General features: G+C 50.4%; 1 pseudogene across 1 annotated transcript; it reads left to right on the top strand.

Moving 5' to 3' along the window:
- Positions 1-12,496: 12,496 nt before the first annotated feature.
- LOC308605812 (leukocyte immunoglobulin-like receptor subfamily B member 2) lies at positions 12,497-18,664 on the top strand (annotated as a pseudogene). Its single transcript has 9 exons — positions 12,497-12,551; positions 13,576-13,745; positions 14,031-14,312; positions 14,524-14,804; positions 15,118-15,121; positions 15,273-15,416; positions 16,848-16,964; positions 17,882-17,988; positions 18,521-18,664. The product of its transcript is annotated as a leukocyte immunoglobulin-like receptor subfamily B member 2 (transcript).
- Positions 18,665-18,831: the final 167 nt, after the last annotated feature.

Raw genomic sequence — 18,831 nt, 5'->3', positions numbered from 1 at the left:
GACTATTTTCAAGGCTACTGTTTTTCTCTGTGAAACACACTGTCTTTGGGGCAAAACCAGGAAGAAGCTGGTGATTCTCATGTGCAGCACAGAAGGAGAGCCACTGCAGGCCAGCCTCCCCAACTCTGAAGGCACTCCAGCTGTGTGGCTGACAGGGTCTTGATGCTCCAGCCGAGTGTCAGGCCTGAGCCTCTGAGGTGGGAGAGCTGAGTTCAGAGACCACCAGAGACCTCCTGGCCCCGTGAAATATCAGTCGGTGAGAGATCTCCAAGAGATCTCCGTCTCAACGCTAAGACCCAGCTCCACTCAACGACCAGCAAGCTACAGTGCTGGACACCCCATGCCGAACAACTAGCAAGACAGGAACACAATCTCACCTATTAGCAGAGAGGCTGCCTAAAATCATACTAAGCTCACAGACACCCCAAAACACACCACCAGACACGGTCCTGCCCACCAGGAAGACAAGATCCAGCCTCATGCACCAGAACACAGGCACCAGTCCCCTCTACCAGGAAGCCTACGCAACTCACTTACCAACCTTACCCACTGGGGGCAGACACCAAAAACAATGGGAACTATGAACCTTCAGCCTGCAAAAAGGAGACCCCAAACACAGTAAGTTAAGCAAAATGAGAACACAGAGAAATACACAGCAGATGAAAGAGCAAGGTAAAAACCCACCAGACCAAACAAATGAAGAGGAAATAGGCAGTCTACCTGAAAAATAATTCAGAGTAATGACAGTAAAGATGATCCAAAATCTTGGAAATACAATGGAGAAAATAAAAGAAACGTTTAACAAGGATGTAGAAGAACTAAAAAGCAAACAAACAATGATAAACAACACAATAAATGAAATTAAAAATTCTCCAGAAGGAATCAATAGCAGAAAAACTGAGGCAGAAGAATGGATAAGTGACCTGGAAAATAAAATAGTGGAAATAACTACTGCAGAGCAGAATAAAGAAAAAAGAATGAAAAGAATTGAGGACAGTCTCAGAGACCTCTGGGACAACATTAAACGTACCAACATTCAAATTATAGGAATCCCAGAAGAAGCAGCGCAAAAGAAAGGGACTGAGAAAATATGTGAAGAGATTATAGTTGAAAACTTCCCTAATATGGGAAAGGAAATAGTCAATCAAGTCCAGGAAGCACAGAGAGTCCCATACAGGATAAATCAAAGGAGAATCATGCCAAGACACATATTATTCAAACTATCAAAAAATTAAATACAAAGAAAAAATACTAAAAGCAGCAATGGAAAAGCAACAAATAACATACAAGGGAATCCCCATAAGGTTAACAGCTGATCTTTCTGCAGGCCAGAAGGGAGTGGCGGGACATATTTAAAGTGATGAAAGGGAAAAACTTACAACCAAGATTACTTTACCCAGCAAGGATCTCATTCAGATTTCACAGAGAAATCAAAACCTTTACAGACAAGCAAAAGCTGAGAGAATTCAGCACCACCAAACCAGCTTCACAACAAATGCTAAAGGAACTTCTCTAGGCAGGAAACACAAGAGAAGGAAAAGAGCTATAATAACAAACCCCAAACAATTAAGAAAATGGTAATAGGAACATACATATCGAAAATTACCTTAAATGTAAATGGATTAAATGCTCCAACCAAAAGACATAGACTGGCTGAATGGATACAAAAACAAGACCCATATATGCTCTCAACAAGAGACCCACTTCAGACCTAGGGACACATACGGATGAAAGTGAGGGGATGGAAAAAGGTATTCCATGTAAATGGAAATCAAAAGAAAGCTGGAGTAGCAATTCTCATGTCAGACAAAATAGACTTTAAAACAAAGACTATTATGAGAGACAAAGAAGGACACTACATAATGATCAAGGGATGAATCCAAGAAGAAGATATAGCAATTGTAAATATTTATGCACCCAACATAGGAGCACCTCAATACATAAGGCAAATGTTAACAGCCATAAAAGGGGAAAGCGACAATAACACAATAATAGCAGGGGACTTTAACACCCCACTTTCACCAATGGACACATCAACCAAAATGAAAATAAATAAGGAAACACAAGCTTTAAATGATACATTAAACAAGATGGACTTAATTGATATTTATAGGACATTCCGTCCAAAAACAACAGAATACACTTTCTTCTCAAGTGCTCATGGAACATTCTCCAGGATAGATCATATCTTGGGTCACAAATCAAGCCCTGGTAAATTTAAGAAAATTGAAATCGTATCAAGTATCTTTTCTGACCACAATGCTATGAGACTAGATATGAATTAAAGGAAAAAAACTGTAAAATATACAAACACATGGAGGCTAAACAATACACTACTAAATAACCAAGAGATCACTGAGGAAATCAAAGAGGAAATCAAAAAACACCTAGAAACAAATGACAATAAAAACAAGATGGCCCATAACCTATGGGATGCGGCAAAAGCAGTTTTAAGAGGGAAATTTATAGCAATACAATCCTACCTCAAGAAACAAGAAAAATCTCAAATAAACAACCTAACCTTACACCTAAAGCAATTAGAGAAAGAACAAAAAAACCCCAAAGTTAGCAGAAGGAAAGAAATCATAAAGATCAGATCAGAAATAAATGAAAAAGGAATGAAGGAAATAATAGCAAAGATCAACAAAACTAAAAGCTGGTTCTTTGGGAAGATAAACAAAATTGATAACCATTAGCCAGACTCATCAAGAAAAAAAGGGAGAAGACTCAAATCAATAGAATTAGAAATGAAAAAGGAGAAGTAACAACTGACACTGCAGAAATACAAAGGATCATGAGGGATTACTACAAGCAACTATATACCAATAAAATGGACAACCTGGAAGAAATGGACAATTTCTTATAAAAGCACAACCTTCCGAGACTGAACCAGGAAGAAACAGAAAATATAAACAGACCAATCACAAGCACTGAAACTGAAACTGTGATTTAAAATCTTCCAATAAACAAAAGCCCAGGACCAGATGGCTTCACAGGCGAATTCTATCAAACATTTAGAGAAGACCCAACGCCTATCCTTCTCAAACTCTTCCAAAATATAGCAGAAGGAGGAACAATCCCAAACTCATTCTATGAGGCCACCATCACCCTGATACCAAAACCAGACAAAGATGTTACAAAAAAAGAAAACTACAGACCAATATCATTGATGAACATAGATGCAAAAATCCTCAACAAAGTACTAGCAAACAGAATCCAACAGCACATTTAAAGGATCATTCACCATGATCAAGTGGGGTTTATCCCAGGAATGCAAGGATTCTTTAATATATGCAAATCAATCAATGTGATACACAATATTAACAAATTGAAGGATAAAAACCATATGATAATCTCAATAAATTCAGAAAAAGTTTTTGACAAAATTCAACACCAATTTATGATAAAAACTCTCCAGAAAGTAGGCATAGAGGGAACTTACCTCAACATAAGAAAGGCCATATATGACAAACCCACATTCTCAATGATGAAAAACTGAAACCATTTCCACTAAGATCAGGAACAAGACAAGGCTGCCCACTCTCACCACATTTATTCAACATAGTTTTGGAAGTTTTAGCCACAGCAATCAGGGACAAAAAAGAAATAAAACAAATCCAAATTGGAAAAGAAGAAGTAAATCTGTCACTGTTTTCAGATGACATGATACTATACATAGAGAATCCTAAAGATGCTACCAGAAAACTATTAGAGCTAATCAATGAATTTGGTAAAGTAGCAGGATACAAAATTAATGCACAGAAATCTCTTGCATTCCTATACACTAATGATGAAACATCTGAAAGAGAAATTAAGGAAACATTCCCATTTACCATTACAACAAAAAGAATAAAATACCTGAGAGCGAACCTACCTAAAGAGAGAAAAGACCTGTATGCAGACAACTATAAGACACTGATGAAAGAGATTAAAGATGATACAAACAGATGGAGAGATATACCATATTCTTGGATTGGAAGAATCAACACTGTGAAAATGACGATACTACCCAAAGCAATCTACAGATTCAATGCAATCCCTATCAAACTACCAATAGCATTTTTCACAGAACTAGAACACAAAATTCAACAATTTGTATGAAAAACAAAAGATACCGAATGGCCAAAGCAGTCTTGAGAAAGAAAAATGGAGCTGGAGGAATCAGACTCCTTGACTTCAGACTATACTACAAAGCTACAGTAATCAAGACAGTATGGTACTGGCTCAAAACCAGAAATATAGATCAATGGAACAGGATAGAAAGCCCAGAGATAAACTCACACACATATGGTCACCTTATCTTTGATAAAGGAGGCAAGAATATACAATGGAGAAAAGACAGCCTCTTCAATAAGTGGTGCTGGGAAAACTGGACAGCTACATGTAAAAGAATGAAATTAGAACACTTCCTAACACCATACACAAAAATAAACTCAGAATGGATTCAAGTCCTAAATGTAAGGCCAGACACTATAAAACTCTTAGAGGAAAACATAGGCAGAACACTCTATGACATAAATCACAGCAAGATCCTTTTTGATCCACCTCCTAGAGAAATGGAAATAAAAACAAAAATTAACAAATGGGACTTAGTGAAACTTAAAAGCTTTTGCACAGCAAAGGAAACCATAAACAAGATGAAAAGACAACCCTCAGAATGGGGGAAAATATTTGCAAATGAAGCAACTGACAAAGGATTAATCTCCAAAATATATAAGCAGCTCATGCAGCTCAATATCAAAAAAACAAACAACCCAATCCAAAAAAGGGCAGAAGACCTAAACAGACATTTCTCCAAAGAAGATATACAGACTGCCAACAAACACATGAAAGAATGCTCAACATCATTAATCATTAGAGAAATGCAAATCAAAACTACAATGAGCTTTTACGTCAGGACCTGGGAGCTTCCGTGTGGTACTAGATGCCCCGCAAGAGCAATGGCTTTCGGTGGAACGGAGCTGTTCCGTGGAGAGGCAGAGATGCAAAGGAAAGTTCCAAAACGTATGGGAGAAGGTTTGCTGGAAAATGACTTGGTTAAAACCTGACAGTCTTACCAGGAGCATCCTGCAGGTCGATGAATACTAATGAAGCTATGACCGTCACCGATTGATGATGAACAGCTTCATTTGAAAGGCCTACTGCTGGCAGATGCCAGGGAAGAGGAGCTTCTTGCTGGGATCTGCGAAGATGTTTCACGCTGCAGCTCCTTCCCAGACATCGGTGAGCCTGTTGATTGGGGCCGGTGGTCTTCACCCAGCACTTCGTTTTTTGGCCTCACCAGCAGTGGGCAGCGGCATGCGGCTGGGACACAGAGCACCATGGCATGCGACTCAGGCTTCCAAGGAAGCAGGACATCTCCAGGATCTCCATCTGAGCAGGTGACGTGGCTTTCCGAGGAGGGGCTCACTGGAGACACCTGGGCGTTCTCACTCCAGTTGTCTTCTGGGTGCTCGGGAAGGAGGTCCAGAGGCTCAGGGTTGCCCTTGAGGGAAGTGAGGACCCCACTGGCCTCCTGGGGCCTAGATGTCAACGGTATATCCCCACTGCTACGGTGGCCCCTCTTCCGACCGTCCTCTCCTTCGGTCTCTGTGTGATCCTCCATCTTTGCCAGGCCTCTTCGGGGCTCTTCTTGGACCTTCACCTCCCTCTCCTTTGGGGAAGGAAGTGGGAGGTGACTGGATGGTACCAGCTTCCTAACCTTGACTACCGGCTCAGGTGGTGGACGCAGGAGGGTAAATTGGAGCCTGCATGGAGGAATCCTGATGGCTCTCGAGTGGCCGAACGTCATGGAACTAAAAGCAGCCAGCACGGGCTTCTCTGGCGAGTCCCTCCAGTTCACGAAGAGAAGCACCCGCAGGGCCTTGTACCTGGCCTGCCTTGTACTGCGCCTTCTTGGTGCGATGTAAAGGGCAGGCGATAAAGGCCCTCGATGCCGGTGGGACAGCCTGCGACCAGGGCAGATGGCAGGCGCTGGACCAGCGGGGTGCTCCCGGTCAGATGGGGCAGCCTCCCGGGAGGGCAAAACCAGCGGATGACGGCCCAGTGGGGCCCCACGGCGGGGCCGGCAGCGGCGGAGCCGGGTACGGAATTGGCATCGTAAACTTCCCATGTAGAACCGGTTGTGCGCCAAGCGATCCGAGAGTAGAGAGTAGAGTGTGAAAGCGGGAGAGCTGCTCCCTGGCTTCACCTCCTCTCCAGGTCTAGCACGCACTGGACACTGGATGGCTCAGGCTGGCGCTTCTGACATGTCCGTTGTACACGTCACAGAGAAAGGGCGGGGCGGGCGGCGCGTGGGTGGGGGCGGGCGGGCGGGGGGCGCGTGCAAGCCCAGCCCGCCGGAGAAACCCCAGCCCAAGGGCAAAGGGCGGGGCCCCAGAGCCTGACCCCTTCTGGACTTTCTAGTGGCTGGGACTTCTCGCTGTGGGGGGCAGGTGTTTGGCACCGATGGGCCACCGTGCGGAGACTGGTGGGGACTGTGGAAGCCTTCTCCTCCAGAGCTCACCCTGCCTGGGCACCGGCTCTGCAGGCCCCTCAGCCCTGGGTACGTATGGGCCAGCCCTTCCCCGCAACGGGGCCCAGAGACCAGAGCCTGCTCAGAGCTGAGGGCAGGAGGCACCCAGAGCTTGCCAGGCTGTGGACCAGCCTCCTCCAGGGACCTCCCCAGCTTCTCTGCGAGGCCTGGAGACGGGATCGCCTTCTCCAGGGCTGCTCAGCCGCCAGCATCACCATGAGCCAGGCGGCGAAGGTTTCTGAGCAGGGGATGCGGAGCCCTGATCCCACTGCATCCTGCACCCCACGATGTCCCTTCCTGGCAGATAGGTTCTTTCTTCACTTCTTTTTCGAAATCTGGTAAAACAACATTTAAACCTTCCACTGTTCTTCAGGGTATACAGATGCTAGTGGCTTAGCGGGGATTCGAAACAAGCCTGTGTGATTCCAGAGCTCATGCTCTGGACTGTGGTGCCTCCTTATCACATATGCTTCATCTTTTACTTTTTGTTGTTGTTTTCTTGGAGTCCTTATGGTACTTAGCCCTAAGTGCCGTACATGTAACGAACACATACACTGCGCTGTAGGAGGTCTTCTTTTGTTCAACTCATGAATTGGTCATCCACCACACTGGGTTCTAGTCTCAGAAGATACAGGTCAGGGAGCACCAGTTGTCGGCATAGCAGCATCCCACATTTCTCATTGAGGCATGCAACCCAGATTTTCCCTTCGGTCTAGTTTGAAGGATCCAGATATGTCAAGATTATATTCTAGATAAACCATGGGCTATCCTGAAAGAAATTCACCAGTAAATTATTCCAGTTTCTCTGGCCTTCCTGGAGTATATCCAGTAAGGCATCTCATTCATGTCTGGAAAGCAAATATATCATTTATTGCAACGTCAAAAAAAAAAAACTACAATGAGATATCATCTCACACCAGTCAGAATGGCCATCATCAAAAAATCTACAAACAATAAATGCTGGAGAGGGTGTGGAGAAAAGGGAACCCTCTCGCACTGTTGGTGGGAATGTAAATTGATACAGCCACTATGGAGAACAGTACGGAGGTTCCTTAAAAAACTAAAAGTAGAACTACCATATGACCCAGCAATCCCACTACTGGGCATATACCCTGAGAAAACCATAATTCAAAAAGAGTCATGTACCACAATGTTCACTGCAGCACTATTTACAATAGCTAGGACATGGAAGCAACCTAAGTGTCCATCGACAAATGAATTGATAAAGAAGATGTGGCACATATATACAATGAAATATTACTCAGCCATAAAAAGAAACGAAATTGAGTTATTTGTAGCGAGGTGGATGGACCTAGAGTCTGCCATACAGAGTGAAGTAAGTCAGAAAGAGAAAAACAAATACCATATGCTAACACATATATATGGAATCTAAAAAAAAAAAAAAAAAGAAGGTTCTGAAGAACCTAGGGGCAGGACAGGAATAAAGATGCAGACGTAGAGAATGGACTTGAGGACACGGGGAGGGGGTAGGGTAAGCTGAGACGAAGCGAGAGGATGGCATTGACATATATACACTATCAACTGTAAAATAGATGGCTAGTGGGAAGCAGCAGCATAGCACAGGGAGATCAGCTCATGCTTTGTGACCACATAGAGGGCTGGGATAGGGAGGGTGGGAGGGAGACGCAAGAGGGAGGGGATATGGGGATATATGTATACACATAGCTTATTCACTTTGTTATACAGCAGCAACTAACACAACAATTTAAAGCAATTATACTCCAGTAAAGATGTTTTTAAAAAACCACATAAAACCACATGATCATCTCAATAGATGCAGAAAAAGCATTTGATAAAATTCAACACCCATTCATGATAAACACTCACCAAAGTGAGTACAAAGGGGACATATCTCAACATAATAAAAGCTATTTATGATAAACCCACAGGCAACATAATACTCAATGGTGAAAAGCTGAAAGCCTTCCAGCTGAATTGTGGAACAAGACAAGGATGCCCACTCTCACCATTCCTGTTCAACATAGTATTGCAAGTCCTAGCCACAGCAATCAGACAAAGAAAAAGAAAAAGGTATTCAAATTGGAAGGAAAGAGGTAAAATTGTCTTTGCATGCAGATGGCATGATACTCCGTATAGAAAACCCTAAAGACTCCACACAACAACTATTAGAAATGATAAGTGAATTCAGCAAGGTAGCAGAATACAAGATTAACACAGAGACATCTGTTGCTTTTCATTACACTAACAGTGAAATATCAGAAAAAATGTAAAAACTCAATCTCTTAAAATTGCATCAAAAATAAAATACCTAGGAGTAAACCTGATGAAGGAGGTGAAAGACATATACTTTGAGAACTATAAAACATTGATAAAGGAAACTGAAAATAATTCAAAGAAATGGAAAGATATCCCATGCTCTTAGACTGGAATAATTGATATAGGTAAAATGGCCACACTACCCAAAGCAATCTACAGATTTAACACAATACCTATCAAATTACCCATGACATTTTTCACAGAACTAGAACAAATAATCCTAAAATTTATATGGAACCACAAAAGACCCAGAATTGCAAAAACAATCCTGAGGAAAAAGAACAAAGCTGGGGGCATAACCCTCCCAGACTTCAGACAATACTACAAAGCTACAGTAATCAAAAGAAAATGATATTGGCACAAAAACAGACCCAAGAATCAATGGAACAGATGTGAGAGCCCAGAAATAAACCCACACACCCATGGTCAATTTTAGTATTCGACAAAGGAGGCAAGGATATACAGTGGAGAAAAGACGGTCTCTTCAATAAGTGGTGCTGGGAAAACCAGACAGCTCCATGCAAAAGAATGAAATTAGAACATTTTCTAACACCATATACAAAAATAAATTCAAAATCAATTAAAGACCTAAATGTAAGATCAGATACTATAAAACTCCTAGGGAAAAACATAGGCAGAATACTCTTTGACGTAAATCACAGCAACAGTTTTTTTTGGATCCACCTCTTTAGAGTAATGGAAATAAAAATATATATATAAACAAATGGGGCCTAATTAAACTTAAAAGCTTTTGCCCAGCAAAGGAGACTGTAAACAAAATGAAAAGACAGCCTACTCACTGAGAGAAGTATCTGAAAATGATGGGACCAACAAGGGATTAATTTCCAAAATATACAAACAGCTCATGGAGCTAAATATCAAAAAAACCAACTACCAAGTTAAAATGGAGAGAAGACCTAAATAGACATTTCTCCAAGAAGACATACAGATGGCCAACAGGCACATGAAAAGACGGTCTACATCACTAATTATTAGAGAAATGCAAACCAAAACCACAGTGAGGTTATCACCCCTACCGGTCAGAATGGCCATCATCAAAAAGTCTACAAAAATAAATGCTGGAGAGGGTGTGGCGAAAAGGGAGCCCTCCTACACTGTTGGTGGGAATATAAACTGGTGCAGGCACTATGGAGAACAGTGTGGAGGTTTCTTTTAAAAACTAAAAATAGGGCTTCCCTGGTGGCACAGTGGTTAAGAATCTGCCTGCCAATGCAGGGGACACGGGTTCGATCCCTGGTCCAGGAAGATCCCACAGGCCGTGAAGCAACTAAGCCCATGTGCCACAACTACTGAGCCTGCACTCTAGAGCCCGCGAGCCACAACTACTGAAGCCCGCACGCCTAGAGCCCGAGCTGCGCAACAAGAGAAGCCACCGCAATGAGAAGCCCACGCACCGCAATGAAGAGTAGCCCCGCTTGCCTCAACTAAAGTCCGCAGGGAGCAACGAAGACCCAACGCAGCCATAAATAAATAAATAAATTTATTAAAAAAAAAAAGTTACTGTCTTGGGGGACAAGAGGTGGGGAGGAGCAGAAACGACTCAGAGGTCTGGATGGAGAGGAATGACCAGAAGGTGCTGCTGTGGATAGAAACAAGGAAGTCAGAGAGAGGAAGGGTTTGGGAGAAACAAAACCGCGTTCCCAGTGCAGGAGGCAGGTAGTGGTTCCTCTGTGTGTCAGTTGACAGGATTAGAAATATCTCCCCAAGCCTCCTTCTCCCCTGGGGTCATCTGTTCTGTGACAGCCCCACCGGCTCTGCTAGACAAGCAAGGCAGACAGTGGAAGAGCCCTCAGTGCTTCACCCGCTTCCACCTCACATACAATGAGCCCATCCAACAGCCCTGGCCCGGAGCCCCGTGAATCCATGACCCTGGTCCAGCACCATAGTCCAGCTCGGCAGCAGACTCAGGAGGACTGGTTGGTGCAACCCAGCACCTCCTTCCTGGCTCTTCCACCCCAGGGCCTCACTCCCAGCTGAGGAATTTGATTCTCATGGCCCCAACCTGATCTACTGCAGGACCCTCCCCTAAAAATAATTCTTCCAGGGTCTCCACCTGCCTTCAAGTAAATTCCAAGTATCTCCAGCTGACACTCCCTGAGGCTGATGATCAGAAGGGGCTGACCTCTCAGGACCAGCAAAGCTAACTCCTACCTCAAAGCAAGCTCATCCCAGTTAACCACCTCCCCTCCCCAGACGCACACCTGAGTTCTCACCACACTTGTGTCTTCTCAAGGGGTCATCTTTGAGCCAATTATGAAAACCATAGACCCCTTTCCAAACCACCTAGAAGTCTTCCTGATTCATCCCACTCAACTGCGAATGTATTTTGTGGTAGGGTTTGTGGGAGGGTTACATAAGAAAACCTCATAAACCACTTAGATACTGATCCACTCATCACCTAGTGGTCAAATTGGTGCTGGAGCTGTATCACTGTTTATTACCATCACAGTCCTCCTACAGTCCAATCCCTACGGAGTGGCGACCATCTCAGCACAGCTGTGTGTTCGTACCTCCCTTTCCTGAGAATTACCCTCTTGTCTTAAGGATAAAATCCAGGCACACTTGCAGGGTGCGCTAGACCCTGTGTGACCAGGGCCCAGCATCCCCTGAACTCCAGTGCTCAGAACAGCTCCGCCTCTTCCCGGCCCAGGGTGCCGGCCCCTCACCACTCCTGTGCTAACCTCTATCAGCCAGGGTCTCTCCTTCTCCAGAAGGTCCCCGCACTCCCATCACAAGGCTGCTGGGCTTCCACCTGTCACCGTGCCTCACTGCTTTTCTCCTTCTGTACAGCTGAACAAAACTAGACCCAAATTATTTATTGTCTAAATATGTATTGTCTGCTGTCATCATCAGAGCTCCGTGAGTCCAGGGAAAGAATCAGTCACCTTCACCAATGAATCTCATGTCTGGATATAGTAACTGCTCAATAAACGTTGGAAGGAAGGAACAAATTTTGCATTTTCAGCGTCTCGGAAAAGGGAAGGGGTTCTCCAAGGTCACAGGTTCTATGAAAAGCAAAATCAGAACTGGAACCAAGCAGTGCGCTGGGCGGTGCCAAGCATGTGTCTCTTGCTTCCCCAGTGTTTGGACTGAACAGACCCAAGGGCGCCCCTTCCTCCAGACTCTGACCACCCTCCAAGCTTTCTTCCAGTCACGACCTTGGAATCACCCACTCAGCTCTCCTCGGCCTCCGGGACCAGCCAACACCATTTACTGAGCTTAGCTCCTTGCTGCCGACCAAGCATGAGCTCCCAGATTCGTCACAATTACTCCGCCAGGTGGAGGCCGCCGTCACCCGCCTGGTAACGTGCATCAGCCGCTCTCCCACACCTACCTGTCTCTGCGCTTCTCTTTCGACCCGACGCAGCAGCTCGCGAGGGCGTGAGACATCGTTTCGCGAACTGACCGAGGAGAAGCCGGAGGGCCCGAGGTCACTGGAAAAGGCAAGAGCAGCGCTGTGGCCGCGCCCTCTTCCAGGACGTGCCGAAGCCGTCCCAGGAGCCGTGGGTAAAGCCCAGGACGCCGTGGAAGCCGCCTGGCTGACGGAGAAGAACCTGCGCCAGGCCCTGTGGGTCCGCAGACCCTCGGTTCTCCCCGCGCAGACTCCACCTCTGGACTTCCTGGAGCCACTTCCTGGATGAGCAGGTGAAGCTCATCAAGAAGATGGGCGACCACCTGACCAACCTCCGCAGGCTGCTCGGCCCCCAGGCTGAGCTGGGCGAGTGTCTCTTCCAAAGGCTCAGCCCCAGGCACCGCTAGGAGCCCCTGGAGCCCAGCGGCCTGTGAGGAGCCCCTCTGGGGTCAGGGCTTCTGCCTGCAGCCTGTCCCTGCAGCCACTGGGCAGCTTGTTAACCGCCCTAGAGCCCTCTCCGAGCCCTGGGCCAAAGGGAAACAATAAAGCTTTCTGCAGCAAAAAAAAAAAAAAAAAGAATCGGAGCCCAAACTGGGCTGCTCCTAGGCCCTGCCCTGCATCCTCCACTTCCTGTCCTGGGACGAGTGTCACTCTCTGTCTTTGGGTTTGGCCCGAGAGGCAGAGTGCGTGGGGTCTGGTGAGACCCAGATGTGGTCTGGAAGGTCCCAGAGCCGGCTGTCTCCTGGGCCCCATCCTGCAGGTAGAGCAGCGTGAGGCCCTGGGGGGGCTATTCCTCTTCCTGAGAGGCTGCTATGAAGGACCCGGTGACGTGTAGCACAGAGCCTGCACCTTGTCACCCGCCGCGTGTCTGTCTGTCCTGCTGGCTCGGTGGACTTTGTAAGACACCAGCACAGCTGGGGGCCACGGGAGGCCCAGCCACGACCCCGACCCTCACTGCCCTTCTCTGCCTCGGTGGGCTTTGGGGAAGGGAGGGGGGAAGGGGCCCCACTCCTCCCAGGTCTGAAGCTGAGAGACCCCAGGTCTAAGGCGGCTCAGGGGCGGCAGAACCTGGTGGGGGAGGGCGGAAGTGCTCAGCCTCAGATCTGACCCCAGCACTCAGGGCCCAGACCAGGCCTGGAGCATCTTTGTGTTCTGGAGGGCGGGCGCTCACAGGGAACTCTCTTCTAGGGCTGTGCCCAGACCCATGGGGCCAGGTCCAGGCAGGTGAGCGCCCCCAAGACCTGCTTCAATCCCACAAGCCCCTGGTCATCTGGGGCGAGCACAGCAGGTCTGGGATGATGGTGACCTGTCTGGAAGGGGTCTGGCGGTGACAGCTGGGGAAACAGGGGAGAAAGGCACCCCTGACACTTCAGGTCTGATTCCTTTCCAGGAATCCACGTGAAACCCTCCATCTGGGCTGACCTACGCCCCATGGTCACCAAGGGAAGCCCTGCGACCATCTGGTGTCCGGGGTCTCTGACGGCTGCTGTCTACCGTCTGTATAGAGGGAGGCCCTCTGGACTCCGGGAGGCTAAGGCCCCACCGGACTCCAGTAACCAGGCCAGTCTCCCCTTTCAATCCTCAAGCTCAAGCACTGCAGGGCAGTATCAGTGTGTCTATCGTAGCAGGAAAGACAGGTCAGAGTGGAGTGACCCCCTGCTCCTGGTGGGGACAGGTAGGAGGGAGGACCCGGGTCCCCTCCCACTGCGGCGGCGTCCTTACAGGCAGAGGGAGCAGAGTGTGGGCTCAGGGGGACGGACGTCTCCCCTCGCAGCCCACACCTGCGGTGAGCGGGGTGCAGGTCCCCCTTTAACCCAGCCCCTTCCCCTCCCTCGGGGTGCGCAGAGCCCCTCCTTCTCAGCCCAGCCACACCCTGTGGTGGCCTCAGGAGGGAGCGTGTCCCTGGCATGCAGCTCACAGTTTGCAGCGGACACTTTGCACCTGCTGAAGGAGGGAGGTGCTGACCCGCCCGACACCGGACATCGAGGACCCATGGGAGGGGACAGGCCGTGTGCCCTGTGGGCCCCCTCAACTCCTCCCGTGGGGGGACCTGCAGACGCTATGATTCTCCCAGCTCCCTCCATGTGTGGTCACACCCCAGTGACCCTCTGCATCGCCAGGTCACAGGTGAGGGCCCCCAGCCCCATCGTTTCCTGGACCCCTGACCTGAGCCTTGTGCCCAGTGAGCCCTGGGGTGATGGAGGGTCAGGGGCAGTGGCCTCCTGGGGCAGAACCACTGGCGGGAGGCCTGGGAGGGACCAGGGAGAACTCTCACTGCAGCCCCAGTGAGCAATGTGGGGTGTGCGTCCCCCTCGGTGCCACTGTCCCTTCTCTGCAGGCGTGTACAAGGAGCCCTCCCTCTCAGCCCAGCCGGACTCACTCGTGCTCTGTGGAGACAGCCTGACCCTCCGGTGTCACTCAAAGGCCGGCTCTGGCAGATTTGCTCTGACCAAGGACGAGGAGGTCACACCTCCCCTGTGTCTTGAGGCCCAGCACAGCCCTGACTTCCCCCTGGGCCATGTGAGCCGCACCCATGGGGGCCGGTACAGATGCTACGGTGGACCCAGCCTCTTCTAAGTGTGGTCGGCCGCCAGCGCCCCCCTGCACAGCCTGGTCGTGGTGAGGAGCCCCTGTCCTGCCCCATGTCCTGACTGTGTTCTCAGGGTGCTGGGCCCAGAGTCACCCCTGGTGGTGATGGGGTCCTGGGAGGAGTCCTACAGCAGACATTGAGATAGGGCAGTGGTCCACGGAGAGTGAGTGAGAAAAATGGAGCGGGTGCCAGGAGATAAGAGAGACCCACACAGAGGGGCTGAGAGCAGCTGAGAGGGGGTCACAGACAGGGTCCCTGGAGAGAGGATGGTGGTCCCTCAGCTCAGGGTCAAGGGTGTGTAGGGGGTGGCTCTGTACACATCACGACCTTCCTCGCCCCCAGGAAGGTACGGGAAACCCTCCCTCTCAGCCCAGCCGGGACCTTCAGTGCCCTGGGGAGAGAACACGACCCTGCAGTGTGGCTCTGAGGTCTGGTCCGATCCCCTCCATCTGTCCAAGGAGGGGTCCCTCACTCCTCCCCAGCACCTTCGTCTGCAGGACACGGCTCCACCCTTTCAGAACAAGTTCACCTTGAGTCCTGTGACCTCAGCCCACAGTGGGATCTACACGTGCTACAGCTCACTGAGCACCTCCCCCTCCCTGAGGTCACAGCCCAGCGACCCCTGGAGCTCTTGCTCTCAGGTGGGGGACCCCAGCCCTGGCCCTGTGTGTCTTCCTGGTCAGTTCAGGGTCCTGTCCCCAGCTCTAGGCTGGGCTGGGAGTGAGGGGGTCACAGAAGGAGGGGAATCAACAGTAAAGGGATGGACAAAGCCAGAGCAACTCCCTTCCCTGCACCATCCTCATCCTCATCCCTGGGGTCCAGACATGTTGCAGGTGATAGAGAAGACTCGGGGCTGACCAGAAGGGGAAAAGACCAGAGCTCCCCCCATCTCCATCCTCCTCTGGTCCCCAATCCTCATAGCCCCTCACCCTGAGAGAACACCACAAGAGCCGGTGGCTAGCAGAGGCCTCAATCCTCACAGGACCAAGATCACAGGCCCTGGCACAGCTTGTGTCCCAGCAGGGCTGGGAGTCGAGCAGAGATGTGGGGAGACCAAAGGGCTCCCGGGGCTGAGGCTGGTGGATGAAGGGTGGGGGATCATGGAGAGGGAGATGTCAGGGCCCATCCTGGGGCAGGAGCAGTGGGCTGTGTGGGGAGAAGCAGCCCCCCGCCCTCCCCTCCTGTCCGGACCCCCAGGAGGCTCTGAGGATCAGCTTCTCCCCCACACAGAGTCAGGCGTGTAGACGGGTGAGTGAGGGTCTCTGTGAGGAGGTGGTGGTGGGAGGAGCTCAGTCTGGTCTTGGCTCAGCCCACTTCCTGAGTTAATGACCTGAGGAAAGTTCCTTCTTCTCACTGGGATCCACTTCCCCGACTGCAAAGGGCAAGAAGTCTGCTCCGACACTGTGCGTGGGGATGGTGTCTGAGCCCTCCTCCTTAAAGCCAGGGGCTTCAGCCCTCCAAGGAGCAGCCGTGGGGTCAGGGAAAGAACAGGGCTTGGAAGTCACACCGCTCTGCTACTTCCCAAGCTTGGGATCTTGGCTGAGTCACGTTCCTCGCAGAGTCCGAGGCTCACCCTGCGTGGAGGAGCCCTCCTGCTTCCTCCCTCAACGGGGAGCCCTCAACACAGGCCCTGTTTAGAGCTCAGGAAGGCCAGAGCCTCCCGCCTGCCCCTCCCAGACACACACTCCCTTGTCCACACAGGCCCCGTGGGGGGATGCCAGGCCTCTGCAGGGTGGGGACAGATCTGGGCTGGGCTGGCAGCGGAGTAGGGGTTGGGTTTGAGGGACACGTCTCTGCGCTGGTGTTCTGCCTGGAGGCGACAACGTTAAACAATAATTTTAGAAACATACGAGGGAGCCCCCAGCCCTGGGTTCCAACCCCAGCTCTGCCATGTCCAGACTGGGTCACCTGGGGTTTGTGAAGTCCCTCTCTGCGCCTCAGTTTCCTCGTCTGTAAAATGGGTGGGGCGGGTTAGAGGAGATGAATGCACAGACCCCAGCACGGGCCTGCACACAGTAGGCGCTCAGTTGAATGGCATCTTGGGCTCACTCATGACGTCACTGGTGCCCCAGGTCTCAAACGGTACCTGAACGTTCTGATCGGGGTCTCGGTGGCCCTCGTCCTGCTGCCCCTCGTCCTCCTCGTCCTCCTCGTCCGACACCGGGCTCAGAGCAGACGCAGGAAGTCGGGTGAGTAGGGAACGGGGTGACCCAGGCCCCTGCAGGTGCTGGGCTTTGGGCACCAGCCAAAGGGAAACCTAAGAGACGGGTGAAGTCAGGTTAGAAAACCCCTCCAGCATCTCCGAATGAGAAAATCTAAAAAGAAGAGATTAAATATGAGCGTACACGTATTTCAAAGTATTCTTTTGATTTTTTTAAACTTACGAAATGTTTGAAAACACATGCAAGTTTTGTATTTTCTGGTTTAGATTTTTCTCTTGACTTCTTTATGGAGGTGGCAGGGGATTATAATCTTATCGGTTCGTAGGCCCTCGCAGATCTTACTGTAACCCTAGAGAAGGGTTCTGGGGTGGGTTGGAGGCCGATTCCCAACTTCCTGCAGCGGCCGCAGCATCAGTGCCCGAGGACAGAGGCCGGCAGAAGAGGCAAGACCTCTCCCAGAGACTCCCACCCCGCCCAGCTTGCCCAGCCTGCGTGCAGCTCCCGCACCGCCCCTCACACTCCTCTCCTCCCCCAGCTCCAGCCCAGCTGCGGACGTCGAGGAGGAGAGCTTGTGTTAGGGGAAGAGGGGCCATCCTGGGGGAAGGAGACAGGGCCAGACGATGTGGGTGGGCAGTGGGCACCAGGCAGTGGTTGGAAAGCGCTCTGGGCTTGGGGATGTCAGAGCTCGAACCTGGTCCTGTGTGGCCTTGGCCACGTCGCTGACCCTCTCTGGACAGCTGCTGTGAGATGTCAGGGAATCTCGGCGAGAGATGGCACCCCCTTCTTCTGTCCCCACCGGAGGCTGTCGTGGAAGACACACAGCCGGAGGACGGCAGGCAGCTGGTCAGGTCAGCTCCCCCAATCCTGACCAGGGCACCCGACCTCCTTGCTCAGACGTCAAATCCAGCAGACACTGAACCCTGACGCCACTCAACTCCTGGCAGCCTCTCCCTTCTGGAAGCACCTGCCCTGTGGGCTGCTGCAACCCCACACCTGGTCTCCTCTGACCTTCAAGGTGTTGAATGCTCAGGTGGAGCTGGCAGGGCTGAAGGTTAGGGCTCAGAGTCTGTGCCCCCCACAAAGGGGCTAAGTCCAAGCCTGGGGCTGCAGAGAGGCCCAGAGGGGATGCCTTCTAAACTCCAGAGGGTTCTAAAATACTCGCTCAGCCCTCGGCTGTTCCGGGTTGGGTGAACCCCAGCAACGTACCTCGAGCGTTGGTTAACTGGGGTGAGGGTCAGCTCCTGCTCACACTCTGGCGAACCCCAGCTCCTCCCAGGCTGCGGCGGGGTCTGACCGTCCCTCCATGGGGACGGCGCCACACCCAATTCCTACCTCCAGTCCTGCCCTCTCCCCTGCACCAAACTTACACAACCAGCCACCAGTCACAGGAATTTCCACTTCCTTCACTTCCCTCCTCCCTGAAGCTCAAAGCTACAGGGACTGAAAGAAGGATAAAGATTCAGAGACCAGCCCTCAGTGTCTCCAGCAGAGCCTTGATGACTAAGACCACCAAGGAGTGCCTCCTTTCCTCCCGGAGCCCCAGGCCCCCCCCAACCAACCTCCCTCTCTCTCCCCCACGCCAGTCTGCCGCATCTGAAGCCCCCCAGGATGTGACCTATGCCCAGCTGAACCACTCGACCCTCAGACGGGAGACTGCACCCCCTGCCCCCCAGTCAGGGGAGCCCCCAGAAGAGCCCAGCGTGTATGCTGCTCTCGCCATCCGCTAGCCCAGGAAGGACCCAGACCCCATGCTCCAGGGACCGGATTTCAGGGACCCCCAGGAGCTGCCCCCATAAATGCTTATACTGAACTCCAGCCAGCCTGGAGTCCTGACAAGAACCACCAGGAGCTTGAGACCTCCTGGAAGCCAACTGCTTCCACAACTCCATGGTCA

This window comes from Mesoplodon bidens (genome assembly GCF_964165515.1).
Source record: "Mesoplodon bidens genome assembly, chromosome: 18".
Lineage (NCBI taxonomy): Eukaryota > Metazoa > Chordata > Mammalia > Artiodactyla > Ziphiidae > Mesoplodon > Mesoplodon bidens.
The sequence above is the reverse complement of the archived record's forward strand: the minus strand, read 5'-3'. Positions and strand labels throughout refer to the sequence as shown.